Source organism: Nannospalax galili, unplaced genomic scaffold (genome assembly GCF_000622305.1).
Source record: "Nannospalax galili isolate Female #2095 unplaced genomic scaffold, S.galili_v1.0 scaffold115, whole genome shotgun sequence".
NCBI classification, from domain to species: domain Eukaryota; kingdom Metazoa; phylum Chordata; class Mammalia; order Rodentia; family Spalacidae; genus Nannospalax; species Nannospalax galili.
The window spans coordinates 102,378-119,724 of NW_008340588.1; the positions used below are offsets into that span (position 1 = coordinate 102,378).

The following is a 17,347-nucleotide window of genomic DNA, read 5'->3' on the forward strand; positions in this document are numbered from 1 at the left end:
ACCAAAAAAGAAAACTATAGACCCATATCCTTAATGAACATAGATGCAAAAATTCTCAATAAAATACTTGCAAACCACATACAGACACACATCAAAAGGATAATCCACAATGATCAAGTTGGCTTTATTCCAGAGATGCGGGGATGGTTCAATATATGTAAGTCAATAAACGTCATAAATCACATAAATGGGCTCAATGACAAGAACCACATGGTCATCTCAATAGATGCAGAGAAGGCCTTTGACAAAATTCAACATGCATTTATGTTCAAAGTCCTAGAGGGAATTGGACTGGAGGGAACATACCTCAACATAATTAAAGCCATATATAAGAAACCCACAGCCAACATCATTCTAAATGGACAACAACTGGGAGCATTCCCACTGAAATCAGGAACCAGACAAGGCTGTCCACTATGTCCACTTCTCTTAACATAGTGCTTGAAACTCTTGCAAGAGCAATAAGACAAGAGTAGGAAATTAAAGGAGTAATAATTGGAAAAGTGTGGTCACCTCCAGTGGCAGCTGCTCCTCCATTTTTATGGGCACCGCTCCTTCGTTCTCATGGGTGTCGATGCTGCTCCTCCACTTGGCCCTGGCCTGAGGCTGCCCTTCTGCCTGCCCTTGGCTGAGGCCGTTCTTCTGCCTGCCCTGGGCTGAGGCCACTCTTCTGCCCGCCTGGTGCCACCTTCTTTTGTTGCTGCTTCTGCCCTGTCTCAGACCCCAGGGCTGGTGAGGAGACTGTGTCAGTGGAGCCGCATACAGACATAGGAGACCAGGTTCAGTGACACAGATGTGCTTTGTTGCAGGAAGGCACAAGCTTATATAGTGGTAGTGGTCCAATCACAGCACAGCAAGTAGGATACCTTATTAGCATGACAGGTTTAGTGTCCTATCACGGTACAGCAAGTAGGCTACCTTATTAGCATAATAGACTTAACGTCCTATTAGCATAACAGACTTAATGTCCTATCACAGAATAGCGGGTAGGATGCCTCATCAGCATAATGGGTTTCTTATTACAGAGCCTGGATTCCTGGAAACCATGTGACCCCGACTGTTGCAATATCTAAGTGTTGCAATTTGGAATTCCAAGGGTGGTGATTAGGGAGTGGTGAGCTCTGTGCATTAGTCTCATGATCTGCCAATGGGAGCAAATATCACAAGGCATTTCTTGTGGCTCCAACAGTTGGTCCGTTGCTTAGGGCCTGCTGTATGGCTGTCAATAAGACTTTCACCCTAGGCTCAAGCCTGTCTCCCGCATCTCCCCCCTTTTTTTCTTTTAAAAAGCCAATTATAGTTTAGTAAGGGAATTTGAGGGGGTCAGATATCGAGATGGGGCAACAGCCAACTGAAGTAGCCTTAACAAAATTAACCATGCAGGGTCCAAAAATCAGGAGAAGTGTTAACAAAGCAAGGGGACCAATCAAGGCAGACAGATGTGTGGTACATCTGTAGTTTAGGGAACCATTGGCCAGGGGGTGTAGATTTTGAATTTACTTCCTTTTCATTGGCTACCTTAATAATCCGTCACATAATGTTGATGGTTTAGTGGGGGTTAAGGGGAGTTGCTAATGTTTGTGAGTTAGCAGTAATGATGCTACCCATTATAACGAACATAGGCAAGGGATTCCCTCTGGATTGAGGGTTTTGATTGGCTATAGTCTCTGCTTGCAAAGTGAGATACTTAAGGTCACCCCAGGTTATCGGGTATGCCGTTGGAGCCGGTCGCTTTCATAGTCTGTGTCACCAGGTCAGTCTCTCGTGGTTGAGAGGTGCGCTGCTTCCTCCAGGGTCAGGGCTGCTATCTCCAGGGTCAGTGGTTGTGGAGGGAGGGTTTTCATCAAAGGCAATTCTGATGTTCTGGGCTGGGATCCAAATGAGGGCTGGAACATTATCTGGAAAGACACAAGCATAACCTCCCCCTTACGTTAACAACAGGTGTCTTAATATGATGTATATATTTGAGCTTGCCAAAGGAAGGGAAGTGAGTGATGTCCATTGGCCAGATATTGTTAGGGCAGGTGCGAGACCAATGATCCTGTCCTCCAGAAGCCCAACATTTGCCCTTGTCTGTCTTGGCCTGTGGCTGGTGAGCAGCCAGTGTCTCAGCGAGAGCCATGGCATGAGCCCGAGCGGTCTCCACATCCCGACAGGCCAGAATCCATTCAGAGACATCCTTGTGTCTAATGGGTCCTATGGCAAGGCGACACTTGGCAGAGCAGCCTTCATATACAAGATCCTTGAGCAAAGCATCTGTGGCCCCCTGAAGGCTGATTTTCCTATTAGCGCTTTGTTGGCACCTTCCAATGAAGTCAGAGAAAGGCTCACCTGGTTTTTGTATCAATATGGTAAATTTGGTATACTCACAAGTTGGCATACTTCGGAAAGCATGGAGTATGCAAAGCTGCACCTGTTGAAAGTAGAGAGGAGGTCCCTGTGCCTGGGCTTGTGGGGTTTCAAAATTGCCACACCCTACCAAGGTGTCAAACCCAGTGTTTTGGACATTGGCATTTCTATTGTGCTCTACCTGTTGTTCACATTCATCATGATAAGAAGCCTTCCATAAGAGAAAATCACCTCCCTGTAGACAGGCACGGGCAATATTCTACCAGTCATAGAGGGTGTTGGCCGCATGGCTGATTGTGTCTAATTCTGACCAAACCAAGGGGAATGAATGCCATCCTCTATGGCTGCCTTATGCCGCTTTTTAAAAGTACAATGAGAGTATGGATTCTAGACATTAGGGTTCTGTAGTCCCTGATTGATGGTAACTGGGAAAAACTGTGGAAAATCACCCATTGTATCATAGGAGAGGGACCTAGGTGGGAGGGGCTTCCAGTCCTCCTCTGGAAGGGAGGGGTAGATTGACTGGGGAGAAACTTCTTAGAGCTAGTGCAAGATGGAAGAAAGTAGCTATCACCCCATAAAGGTGGAGTGGAGGCTGCCTTCCCGTTTTTCATCTAAGCCAATACAAGATGGTGGAGGGTAGCCACTGCCCTGTAATGGCAGGGCAGGGGCAATCTTGACTTACTGTTTCTCATCAAGGGGACCCTCAGACCCTAATTCCTCATTTTTTACCTTATTATCAGCAGTCATCATTTCTGCATCAGAAGAGAAATCAGTTAGTTTGGTTTTGACTGGAAATGCCTGGGACAGGCCATCCCCACCATCCTGTTGCTTTATTTGTTTATCTATGTTTTTAAGTATGAGATTATTCTGCTCGGGGCATTGGGGGGAACTCCCCAAAGTGAGGCCAGAATGGCAGTCATAATAGGGTAGAACAGCCCAGATAATGGACGCCCCTCCCTGACTTCTCTCTTTCTGGCCATGAATAGCACACAATCCCATTGCTCTGGATCACAACAGCAGGAATCCATAAACCAGGGGGCAAGAGCTAGCACTTTATCTAATATCTTAGTTACATCTTTTTGTTACCCTAATTTGCCTACTCCTGAGGAGAGAAACCAGCATGGCAGCATGGGGCCGGTGGCAGCTGGATGACTATTCCCCATACTGGAGGTCAGTCACCCTGCAAGATGTACCCAGAAGGACTCAGCAGCTGTTCAGGAAGATGATCCGCGGAGACAGGAATGACATGCCAAACCGAAGACTACGAGCCAGAAGAGGGCGCACAGGAGAATGAAAGTGGTAAGCGCCCACAGAAGGATTACTGGTAAAGGGGGCATCGGATGCCCAACGTGTTACAGTCCAACTGTTACAGCCTCGTGGGGTCGGGCTTTTTGAGCCCCATGTTGGGCTCCAGCTGCGGTCGCTTCCAGCGGCAGCCACTCTTCCGTTCTCATGGATGACGCTCCTTTGTTCTCATGGGTGTCGAGCCTGCTCCACTCCCCCTGGGCTGAGGCCGCTCTTCTGCTCGCCCAGCACTGAGGCTGCTCTTCTGCCTACCCTGGGCTGAGGCCACTCTTCTGCTCGTCTGGTGCCGCCTTCTGTCATCGTGGCTTCTGCCCAGTCCCAGACCCCAGGCCTGGTGAGGAGACTGTGTCAGTGGAGCCGCATTCAGACACGAGACCAGGTTCAGTGAGACAGATCTGCTTTATTGCAGGAAGGCACAAGCTTATATAGGGGTAGTGGTCCAATCACAGCACAGCAAGTAGGATACCTTATTAGCATAACAGGTTTAGCATCCTATCACAGTACAGCAAGTAGGATACCTTATTAGCATAACAGACTTAGCGTCCTACTAGTGTAACAGACTTAACGTCCTATCACAGAATAGCGGGTAGAATGCCTCATTAGCATACTGGGTTTCAGATTATAGCACCTGGATTCCTGGAAACCACATGACCCTGACTGTTGCAATATCTAAGTGTTGCAATTTGGAATTCCAAGGGGGTGATTAGGGAGTGGCGAGGTCTATGCATCAGTTTCATGATCTGACAATGGGAACAAATGTCACAAGGCATTTCTTGTGTCTCCAGCAGTCGGTCCGTTGCTTAGGGCCTGCTGTATGGCTGTCAATAAGACTTTCACCCTAGGCTCAAGCCTGTTTCCCACAGAAAAGAATAGATCAAAGTATCCCTTTTTGCAGATGATACGATATTATGTCTAAGAGATGACAAAAATTCCACCAGAAAACTCCTAGAAATTAGTAACATGTTCAGTAAAAGGGCAGGTTACAAAATTAACCTACAAAAGTCTGTAGCCTTTCTATATACCAATAATAAGCAATTAGAGAAAGAGCACGTGGAAACACGCCCCTTCACAATAGCTGCAAAAAAATAATAAAATATCTCGGAATAAACCTGACCAAAGACATTAAAGACCTCTACAATGAAAACTTTAAATCTTTAAAGAAAGAGATTGATGAAAACATAACAAGAGGAAAGGACCTCCCATGCTCATGGATTGAAAGAATTAATATTGTGAAAATGACCATCCTACCAAAAGCCATTTATAGATTCAGTGCAAAAAAAAAAGCCAATCAAAATCCCCATGACATTTTTCACAGAATTGGAAAAAACCATCCTAAGATTCATATGGAAGCATAAAAGACCTCAGATAGAAAAAACAAACAAACAAAAACCCTGAGCACTAAGAGCAATGCTGGGGGGATCACTATACCAGATTTTAAGCTGTATTACAGAGCTATAGTCATAAAAACAACATGGCACTGGCACAAAACTGGACCCATAGATCACTGGAACAAAATTGAAGACCCAAATATGAGTAAGTGCAATTTCAGCTACCTGATATTTGAGAAAGGGGCCAAGAATATTCACTGGAGGAAAGACAGCATGTTCAGCAAATGGTGCTGGCAAAACTGGATCTCCACCTGTAAAAAACTCTGAAACTGTCAGAAGAAAACATTGGCAAAAACCTACAAGTTATAGGTGTAGGAAAGAATTTTCTAAACTGGCCATCAATTGCTCAGGAAACACAGCCAAGAATCAACAATTGGGACCTCATTAAAGTAAAAAGCTTCTGTACAGCAAAAGAAACAATCAAGAAAGTGAAGAGAAAACCCAAAGTGGGAAAAAATCTTCACCAGTGATACATATGACAGAGGTTTAATGTCCAGAATATATAAAGAACTCAAAAAACAAAGAATCGAGAAACCAAATGACCCAGTGAAAAGATGGGCTAAAGATTTAAACAGAGTTCTCAAAGGAAGAAATAAAGATGGCTAAGAAAGATCTCAAAAAGTGTTCAACATCATTAGTAATTAGGGAAATGCAAATGAAAACCACCCTAAGGTATTACCTTACCCCAGTCAGACTGGTTATGATCAAGAGAAGAAATGATACCAAATGTTGGAGAAGATGTGGGGAAAGGGGAACACTCATCCACTGCTGGTGGGGCTGCAAACTTGTTCAGCCCCTATGGAAAGTAGTGTGGAAAACTCTTAAAAAAGTACAAATGAACCTACCATTTGACCCAGTTATATCACTCCTCGGCATATACACACAGAACTCATCCTATTGCAGAGACACTTGTACATCCATGTTTGTTGCTTCTCTTTTCACAATAGCTAAGAAATGGAAGCAGCCTAAGTGTCCCTCAATTGACGAGTGGATAATGAAAATGTGGTTCGTTTATACAATGGAGTTTTGTTCAGCAATAAGGAAAGATGAAATCATGAAATTTGCAGGTCAGTGGATGGAACTAGAAACTGTTATACTAAGTGAAGTAACACAGACTCAGAATAAAAATTGACATATGTTCTCCCTGATATGTGGATCCTAGAACCAAACTCTGATAAATGAGTATGTATGCAGACATAACTTCAGGAATCAGGATAATGGAAAGGAAACAGGGAGGAAAAGGAAAAGAACCTGAAAGCAAGCAGTAGGAAACAGGCCTTAATAAGGGAGATATGGATAAAAATTGGGTTAGTTTAAGGGAGGGGGGAGGGAAAGGTATATAAGGAACCTAGGGATAAAGGGAAAGAAGGAGCTCAAGAGAGGTAGGATCGTAGGAGAAGGTATTAAGGGAGAAAGGGGGAAATGGGGCTCCTTAAGTGGGAAAACCATGATGGAGGGGTGAGACAATGTGACAGATAATGCCTAGCTAGTTTTTATAACCAGAGGGAACCATATTACTCCTATAATCTACTGACAAATTACACATAGCAGATCAAGAAATGTATATCTAGGTAAGGTTTATCTGAGAACAATTGGTCTTTGCCCAAGATTTATCTACATGACATACAGTAATTAAAGGTACTAACCCTCCTAGGTTGACTAGTTCCAGGGACCTATGAGCATCTCTCAAAATGTCCTGTAAATGTGGTGGGTCACCTTTCCTCTTGATCAAGGAGGCTGAGGAGACCCCACCAGATGGACCTGAACCAGTGTCTAGTCTACAAAGAGGAGGGTCAACACAGGAATCATTTCCTCCATGCTTCCAAGTGAGGCCAACCATGGTCAAGCAGGACCTTTGACTTATCTTCACATAGTCGGAACTGGTAAAAGAAAGGAGCCAGGCGCTTCTCCTAAGCCCATGTGACCCGTGAGGATCAGATCCTCAAATGACCTTAAGAATAAAAATAAATTGGTTGATCTGTGCCAACTGTATGGCCTTAAAAACCCAAAAGGAAAGTATAACCAAAGATTAATGGTTTAATATAATTTCTTAAGAGTCCATATGCATAGCTAAAGGCTTCATAACAAGCAGCAATGCCAGATAGGAGATACCTTCTTTTGAGTTGTTGGCCAGGGTGGCCAAAGGGACTCCCAGATAGTAACCTAGCATAGAACTGGGAAATGAACAGCAGACCCCAATCTTATCTAAAGGAATATTGACAACTGATTGCTGCTTGATGAGGAACAGCTTAACCTTCTAAAACAAAGACCTCTAGATAGGCTGACTAGATTCACCAGAAGGGCAAGTAGTGGGGAATGGCTGGGGGTGCCGACAACACAGCAGACAGTAGCAGGGATATCAGAGTATAAGGGCTCTAGTCGGGGGAGGGAGGCTGTGGGAGGGTGCCATCTGGGAAGTGGGTGTATAGTTGAATAAGGTGGTTTGGGATGTTCTCTGTGAATACACACACAAAATCAACAAATATAAAAGTGTTGTTTTTGAGGAGCAAGCGTGGAAATTTACATCATGTTAATTAGTAGATACAATAAACATTGCCATTGAAATCTACCCGATGACTTTATAGACATACACAGGTGCGTAGTATCCAAGTGAAACTGATTATGACTAGTAATAACCAGATGCATACAGATTAGGGATGCATGCGCCAACATCTCAGTGTTAGTAGCAAAAACAATGAGACTTTCTGCAAGGAACAATATATTCTAAAATGAAATGGAGATCTTTTTTTAAAGTTAAAAATGCATTCAATTTTATGTGTTACAGGTTATACTGAGTTCAATATTGTGTAACTGTATTAAACTGTGAACCTACAAACTTGCAGCCACTTGTGAAAGAGATATATTCTTGCTCTTGAGTATGTTACTGAATATGTTAAAGCTGTAATGAAATGCTTCTTCTAATCATGTAGTTATTAAAAATTAAAAATGTCATGATTAAAAAATAATTCTTCAAAACATAAAAATTTGCTCCTTAATAATTAGTAGATGCAAAAAACATTACCATTGGAATCTACTTGATGACTTTATATCCATGCTCAGTTGTCAAGGAGCTCAGAAAATAACCGACTGTGACTAGTAATAATCAGATATATAGTGATTAGAAATGCATGTTCAAACATCTTAATGTCAATTGCATTAAAATGAATTTTTCTGTAAAAAAAATCATATTTATACTCCAGAATATATAAGTACTATTGTCTTCCTCATCTATGCCAGGATTTCAGCTGGCTTGATCTTGTGTAGGTCTTGTTCAGGTAACCACAGCTGCTATGAGTGAATGGTTGTGTTAACCATGCCAGGTCCAGAAGACAGCATTTCACAGCCCTCCTCCACATTCATTCTACCTTAGTGCTGGTGTGGTTAATATAGATGTCCATTGAGGCTGGATGCTCAGTGTTTTATGCTAAGAAGTTTGACCAGTTATGCATCTCTCCATTGACTGCTATCCACTGCTAAAAGAAGCTTCTCTGACCAAGACTGAGACAGCTCAGGTCTATTGGTATAAGTATAAATATTTAGAAGGCAGTTTAACATTATGAGCATTTAGCGAAATAACTTAAAGCATATTCTACCCTAGGGCCTTGACCACCAATGCCATGGGCTTTTGCCCCAGGATTTCAGTACCAAGCCTGAAAGTCCCTCTTGTGGAGCAGTCCTGAAGCCCAATCAGAAATCAGCTAGTCACCCCATTGCAATCATAACATTATAGTATCAGAAGGCATGTCTTGCCTAGCAGATAGGTACTATAGAATGCAAGGTCCAGTGCTGGGTAAGACCAAGGTCATTTCTTCCAGCAACCTGCATAGAACCTACTGGCACTATGGAAGCTTAGCTAGCAGGGAGAGAGTTTCCCGGTCAGTTTGAGATTGATTTCTCTATGTTTTACAGCCAAAGCGTATAGCGTCTGGAGTGGTAGGGTCTTACTATGGATAGCCAAGACAAATATTTCACCCTGGACTTTTGGGACTTTGTGATTCCCAGAGGAGAAGATCAGCATGAGCTCAGCAATTAGTCTTGCAGCAGATTGAGCTAGAGGCCTTTCACTCTGCAGGGTGTAGTGCTGGGGCTTAAGGATATGACCACACTTTCTATCTTGGACTGAATGGACCTGTGCCAATTCTTCTGAGGGAAATGGGTCATTTTCCTGTTGCTGGCTGTAGTTTTTATAGTGTCTACTTTGAGAGCTGTTGACACAGTTGCTTTGACTCTTCTCTGTACCCCTTTTATCTGGCAAAGATCCGAAGTGTGGGGTGTGGGGCTATTTGATTGGCTGAAGAGGTGAATGCCAGAAGGCCACCAAAGGTCCTCTTTTAGGCATGTTTGACCTGTGGCCTGCATATGTCCTGGGGTAGCTATGAATGCAGCCTAACATATTTGTAGTCACAATGTCAAAAGATTGGATACTTCTGCATGTTTACTTAGATTTTAAAGGACAGCATACAAAGGCTGGTTAAATACTGAGAGCATTAAATTTCTATAATCACCCCTGTATCTGCATGTCAATACAATATGAATAGCTTGTATATTATTACTGGGGTACTTTTTACTGAGTATTTAACATGCACATTTGCATAGTCATTAAAAATACATTATAAATTGTTATATTTGTCTTTTTGGTGTAAATGTCTATGGTGTATGAAATATTTATGTATATATGCTTATGTATTATTCCTCATATATGTTACTTATATATTATTCCTCTTATATTACTCTTTATATATATTATTCTTGATATTTATTGTTCCAAGGAGTTATGTGCATCCAAACAGGTAGCTACTTTGTAAATTTGTATTTGAGTATTAATGTCTTAGATATTTTCTGACTATAGCATGATTCAGTTACACAGATTCTTGAAAATACGAAAACGTAGAAATGAAAAATGAAACATCATCAAAATGACACCTCTCAGTGACAGCAACTGGTAATACTCAACAAACTTCCTGTTGTCGTTTTTCTTTCTGTCTGTATCATAACTTTGACTTTTGAGAACCTATTTTCTATAAATGTATTAGATCTCTCTGTTCTTTCATTTACTGTCTATCTATCATCTAATTTTTCATCTCTTTGTAATCTAAATTTTCTACTTAAAATCAAGCCATTTCAAGGGGCAACTGTCTTGAAATGTACTATGTGGTACATATATTTTTCTAAAAATATGAATAAGCTACCTAAATATCCTGTTATGAATAGTTTCCCATGTCAGTGGTATTTTTTATGATACAGTTTTAACTGTTGCTTAATTCTCTTACATTTTTCTTTCATGTCGCTTGTCCTGGTTGTTTGTTGTTGGCTTTGCCTTTCCCTATGTCTGATATGTTTTTGATTTAATGCATTTTTGTATTTCTTCTTCATCATGCTTCCCTTTAATTTAAAATGCCTTTGTCTTTATGTAATTCCTTTGCAATTTGGACTTCCAATTTTTATATGTTCACAAAGCGTAGAGATATAATATTTTTATTATTATTTTTAGTTGTGACAGGGTCTCACTATGCAGTCCTGGCTGATCTGGAACTCCTTCTGTAGACCAGGTGGGCTTCAAACTCACAGAGATCCATCTACCTCTGTCCCTTGAGTACTTGGATTAAAGGCATGTGCCACCATGCCCAGTAGAGATAAAATATCTTTATTTTATCTTTTTTTTTCCTGCTGTTATTCCTCAGGTAAATCTTGCATGATTGAAGATGTTCAGTTGTCTGAAAATATATTTAGGTTTTTGAGGCAGTTTGTTTTTGAGACCTATAGTCTTCTCTTTTTTTCTGAGACTTATAGTTTTGGGATAAAAGTAGAAAATCTTTGAATGTTTTAATATGGGGGTCTTTAATCAGTCAGTTAAAGCAGAGGATGATAAAAGGATGATGAACACATTGCTGTGGAAACTCAGATGCTCCTGATGTAGGACTAGGGAGCTCTGCCTGCATGTGTTTACTGCAATTCCTCTCTGACTTTCTGTCATCAGCTGGATCCACAGTGCTTTCTCCAGATTTCAAATCCAATTCCTTCATAAGAAAATGTAGAAAGTACTTAAAAGATTCTTTCTTCTTCCATTTTTTTCTTTGTTTGAACAGAGTCTGCCCACTAATTGGCTTGCTGACCTGTGAGCTCCAGGGAACTACATGTTAAAAACCTGAGATGAAATTTTAAGATTTCCCCCAATCTTTTGGCCATTCTCAAAATGAAAGAAATATTTTTAGATCCTTGCCTTTATTAAATCTTTTTGAAGCATCTAAGTTGGTTTCCATGGATATAGTTACTCTTTGTTTGTGCTCAGATTGCTGCAATGTGCATAGTGGTAAATTATATGATTAAGTGACATGATATTAATTATATGATTAAATTCTGTAATTAGAAAAGTAGAGCTGGCACAAACATTTTTAGGCACAGCTCAGGTGGTGGGGACAGTAGTGCACAAGTAGCTGGAAGGGTAACCCTCAGGGGCCTAGCAGACATCAATCTGTATGTTTTATGGAGGAAATGTAAGCTGCAGCCATGTGTTGGTGAAGTGAAGGCTGGGCCAGAGGAACTTGGCAATAGAATTTTTCTATAATGGTCCTGAATGGCACAGAGAAGGTAAGAATAGTTTCATGTTCAGGCTTTTGCCACAATACTAAATTTCAAGTCTTCTTTTTCTCATGTTTCTGACATCTGCATTCTCTTTCATATAGCTTGGATGATCAGTCATTTCTTGATGTAGTTGTTCTAGGAGAATATTTAGTGATTGAGCATATTCTATTTCTTCATAGTGATTTCTATTCTTTTTAAAAAATATTTTATTTTTTAATTTTATTATTTTTATTTTATGCATATGAGTGTAATGCCTGCATGTAGGTAAGTGCACCCATGTCATGCAATGCCCATGGAGGACAGAAGTTTTCAGATCCCCTGGAACTGAAGTTACCAATAGTTCTTAGCTATTCTTTAAAAAAAAATTCTTTTTTGAAATTTTTTTTTTGCATTTACTTATTTATTTTCTGTGTGTGTGTGTGTGTGTGTGTGTGTGTGTGCCACAACACACATTTAGAGGTCAGAGGAGAGATTGCAGGAATTGGTTCTCTCCTTCTACTATGTGGGTCTCAGGGGTCAAACTCAGGTCGTCAGGCTTGGCTGCAAGTACCCCTACCACCGAGCCATCTCATGGGTTCAAGATTTCTATTCTTTGTTGCAGAAAAATGTGTGGTAAAATAAGATGACATTAGATTCCTTATGTAAAAATATTCCTCCTTCCTCATCTTTGATTACAAAATTCTGATCAAGGTCATTGACATAAACAGATTTTGTTAGGGGCCTAATTTAAAGATTAATGTTAGTCATTAATGAGTAGAACAGTGATTTACTCTCTTGAATTAAAAAATTTAAAAAGGTGATTAAAAATATTTGTAGAGTGATATTTTAGGGTGACTCTCATATGTTTTCTGCAACTTATGTCTTAGCACGTGTGAGGAGGGATGAGAACAAAGATGACCCTCATTTTACACATTTGAAGATAGGGTTCTGAGGCTAAGTGTTTAGCCCAAGGTCCTGTAAGGACTGAACTGAACTTCTCAGACAAGAATTTGAGAATGTTCAGTTTCTCTATCAATCCATTCTTTTTTTTTAAAGATAGGGTCTTTGTATAGATCTAGGCTTGCCTTGAACTTGTTGTACAGCCCTAGTTGGCCTTGAACTGCGGATCCTCCTGTCTTGGCCTCCTGAATGCTGGGGTTTCAGGTGTGCACCACTGTGCCTGCTTTTCTAATCCATCTTTGCTGTCAGCTTAATCCTGTCACATCACCTGAACTTTTGACACTATTGTCATCTAGGCAATAGTTCTTGACCTACAGGACCTAAAAAAAAATTCACAGGCTCTTTTCAGATTACCGCTTTTCTACTCTTGGGAGAATGGATTTGCTCAGAGCTATTTAGAAAACCTTTATTTTTCCTACCCTCACAGAACTCTTCAGCTCCAAGGAAACTACTGTGGAGGTGGGTTAATTTGGTATAGAGGAGATGGCTAGTTCCCAAGTGAACACTAAACTTTATTTCTGGTAAGCTCTGATGAGCAGCCTGTAAGCTAATTTCTGTTCTCTCTATTCACCAGAGTTGTCCTTCATAAAAAAATGAAAGTGCCTGAGAAGAAAGCTTATGCAAGCAAAATAATAAATGTTGGAATGTGTTGGCTCATGTGCTTATTGTATAGTTTTAAAAACTAAAAATTTTTAAATAAGACTAGCGTTTTTGTTTTTTTTTTTCCTAAATATTTAAAGCCAGGAATGGAGGGTCATTGACTAAGTTTGTGACTGTCCAAGCTCCAGAGTGGTCATCTTGATATAGGACTAATCCAAATGGGAATCCTAGTCTTTCCCAAGTGTGCTGTGGGGCTCAGATCTCTCCAAGGGTTGCTGAGTGCACGAAATCCCTTTTTTGCTGCCAGTATGAATCAGGGCTGTGTTCTAGCTGGCAAATTCCCCTTCTCTTTGCCCCCACATTATTCAGTGTTTGCTGAAGTGTGGTCTAGAACAGTTTGCATCAGAATCTGACTGGGTCAGAATCTCTTGGGGTTTCTTAATTTTTAAACAAGCTTTCAAAATGTGTGTAAAGACCCTAAGATTTGACAGTCACTAGTTCCATCATCTGTCTTGTTTGTTTCTATTAACAGAAAGTTGATACATTCAGGCCAAATTACTTTGTCAAGAAGGTGGGAGGGTATAGGGGAGGAGCAGTCTATTAAACTGAGCATCAGTTGAAATTCACGACCATTTGAGCGTCTAGACCTCTTAGTCTTTCTATCTAGTGCTGTTCAGCCACCCATACCCTGCCCTATGCTCTGCCCTGGTTACACTGTCCCTGCTTTTCTCAGAAGTCTTTTCATTAATTGGAAGCATATGTGCCTCTCTGGAATGCGTGGCAGGCCAAGAACTTATTACTTCCTGCTCCCCAGCTTCAATTGGATGATAAACCTTTTTGATCTAGCTAACCGGTCTCAAGTAGTCAAGTAGAATATTTGAATTGCTCTTGAATCTCTTGCCTTCTGTTTAGAGCCTTCCCATCCCCTCTGCTTCCTATCCTGTTCCTATAGGAACACCATCACACACACACACACACACACACACACACACACACACACACACACACACACACGGCATCCTTTCAGATTCTAAGCTGAATTGTTCTCTGAAAGCAGGATGCCTGTGATACAGAGGGAGGAAGAAGAGTAATTTTATCTTCTTAAGATGGGGATGACTTCAAGAAAAATTGAACAGAAAGAAATTGGGTTTTGCCCCCTCATTTAGCTAGCACCCCCTTTCCTGCCCTCCATATTTGAAATGAGTCGATGAAAGTGTGAGATGTGAGTGATTGTGTCCTTGGTGCATTTGAGGAGTGCTGTACCCTTGATACATTGGACATATTCAGCTGCAACTGCTGCTGTCGTCTGTCCAGCACCACCACAGCTGCAGCTATCAAAGATCAAATGAATTGCTGTGGCCTTCTAACTTGGAGGGCTGATACTCAGTTTATTCAGGCAGATTTATGTTAACTGGTCCTGTGATGCTCAGTCCCAGTATTAGTTACTTTTCTGTTGCTGTGGTAAAACACCATGACCAAGGGAACTTATGGAAGGAAGAGTTAGTTTGGGCTTAAAGAGGAATCAGAGTCCATCATTGCGGAGAGGCCTCAGAGTGGAAAGAGATTTCACATTTTCAAGCAGGCACAGGATGCAGAGAGCAACTGAAAATTGCTCCCCAGTGACACACTTCCTCCAGCAAGGCCACACCTCCTAAGACCTCCCAAAACAATGCCACCAGCTGGGGGCAAAATGTCCAAATACTTGGGAGTCTATGGCAGACTTTCTCATTCAAACCACCACAGTTCCTAATTTAGAAAGTTGGATTATGTGCCTCCTGGAGTTATTTTCTGTATCTATGTATATATTTTGTGATATATAATTGCTTTTTCCTCTTCAAACTGGAGATGAATCATGAGAAAGAGGCCTATGTATAAAAAGGCAGACTCTATTGGTTACCAAGAAAATGTACTTTTATTCTTTCTTGCTTAGAATTTTGAAAGTAAAGGGGATAGAGATGGCCAGGAAGCTGAGTTTGTGAGGCTGAGCATGCTAACTTATAATATTTATGGGCATTAGACACTCAGTGTTGGACAGGCAGAATGCAGTGACATTTCTGAACTTTCCTGACCTTTCTTTTCAGCTCACAGGGTCCTGTGGCTACCGACATAGTCCCCTTATGCAGAATACTGTCACAGCTGTCACAATTCAGAGTGGCAAACCATGCACCTAGGTGTACAGGAAACCAGATGAACTCAGAATTTGATAAAGACAGAGGGTCTTATACATTTAATAGGCATATCAAACTATTAGATCAAATTTCATGCCCAATAGGATCCACTGATCATCAGTTTCTTCAGTGTGCCTTCCATTTTGCCCTTGGCCATCAAGAAATATGGTTATTTCTTTCCTAAAACCTTGAGTTCTAGGACGCCATACAGTTCTTAAGGGCCTACGTTATCTTTCTAGATTTTCCAAAGTGCTTCCCAATTACTAAGCCATATTTTTTCCCCTGTATAGTTATTTGTTTCATTTTGTTTTTTAAAGGTAAGCGAGTGGAAAGCAGTCTGGTTGTAATTTTTATAAGTGTAGTGATTCCTGTGGAGTTCATTCTTTTTTTTTGTTTTTGTTTTTTTAAATGAGTAATGCTTCTTAATGCAGATCTTTACTGATGACATCTCAGGTGATAATAAAAGAAATAATTTCAGACATTCGAGACCAAAGTGAAAAAACATCATAAACAATGTAAGGTGGATAGTCCTTGAGGTCTAACCTTGGACACTTTCTGTTTCTCTAATGTTTCTTCTGCTACTTATTTATTTATTTATTTATTTATTTATTTATTTATTTATTTTCTTTCTTTCTTTCTTTGTGGCAGGGTCTCCCTGTAGCCCCAGCTGACCTGGAACTCGAACTCACAGAGATCCACCTGCCTCTGCCTCCCAAGTGCTGGGATTAAAGATGTGTGTCACTGTGCCCAGCTCTTCTGCTACTTTTGTAATAATAGCCTTCTGAAGGGGATGGGGTGATTAGAGGTTGGTGGAGAGAGGGAAGGGAAGAATGACCAAGACTGTTCTAAACATTTAGGATGAGAGGATTGACTGCTAGGTCTATGGCAAGAGGATGCGGGACTTGGGTGCACCTTCTCACATATAGGCTCTATTTGAAGTGTGCTTGAGGCTTGTGATTAAATTGTCTTATAATTTTCCTTTCACAAATCTCTATCTTTTGGTGCTGTCATGAAAGGCCAGATAGCAACTCACTGAGACCGTTACTGTGGCATATACATTTTGATGGAGTACACAGTTAAATTCTAAAGATCGATGTTTGGGACCTTGACCTTTCTTGTGCTTTATATCGGAAGCAACACTTCAGAAATAAAACTAATATGGTAAATACTCTCTGTTTCTGACAATGGTTAAAGAATCAACCCAGATCTAGTTTAGTCCTGTACTGGCCCTAGTTTTGAGTTTCTTCTGTTAGAGTCTTTGCCAGCTGACTGAAAGAAAACTTGATTTCTACAAACTGGGAAATTTGTTTTCCATTTTGCCAGTGCTGTGAGAAATGACACTAATGAAGCTTTAAATATGACTTTTTAGGGACAGTCTTTTCCGGCAGCTGAAGGAGAGCATGTTTTCCCCCATTATATTGATGGTTTGTTTTCTTCCTCATTATTTTGTTGGGCAGATTGGTACAGATTGGCACAGATTGAAAAGGGCCATTCATGGAAGACTTGTCTGCTTATTTAATTTAGTATTTGGCATTTTAAATTTCTCCTGCTAGATATGAGAAGCTATATGGAAATTAAAATATGATTTGATCTTATCATCTCAGGCTAGTAGTGAGCTGGTCCACTACCCGCCCTCTCTTCCCACTGGAACAGGCATATGGACGCATGTCAGACAGTGGAGCTGTCTCAAGCTGGGGCAGGCAGTTGTATTATGCAGGTTCTTAGGAGCTACTTTTAGCTCTTTGAAAAATTTATATCTCAAAGCCCCAAATCTCCCTTCTGCGTCATGGCAGCTGGCCTACATTCACTAAAATATGCACACTCTCTTCTGATATTTATGGGAGATGGAGAGGCTCAAAAGAATTGAAGAAGATTTAGCTATTGTCTCGGCCTCCGTTCTCCTTGCTAAGGCTAAGAAGATTCTAACGCAGCCCTTGGGTATATATGATTTAAGGGGGGGGAGCAAATTCCCCCAATTGTGTTTCACACTCAGTGATTTGAGATCTCACAGTA

General features: G+C 41.0%; 1 protein-coding gene across 4 annotated transcripts in view; it reads left to right on the plus strand.

Moving 5' to 3' along the window:
* Window positions 1-17,347, plus strand: part of Hecw2 (HECT, C2 and WW domain containing E3 ubiquitin protein ligase 2) — a 416,509-nt gene that overhangs the window by 61,296 nt on the left and 337,866 nt on the right. The window contains exon 1 of one of the 4 annotated variants that reach the window (XM_029564739.1): window positions 9,966-9,987. The exons of the other annotated variants lie outside the window; for them this stretch is intronic. The gene's annotated coding sequence lies outside the window, so the exon portion shown is untranslated. Of the gene's footprint in view, window positions 1-9,965; window positions 9,988-17,347 lie in introns of those variants that run through there. 4 annotated transcript variants of the gene reach the window in all.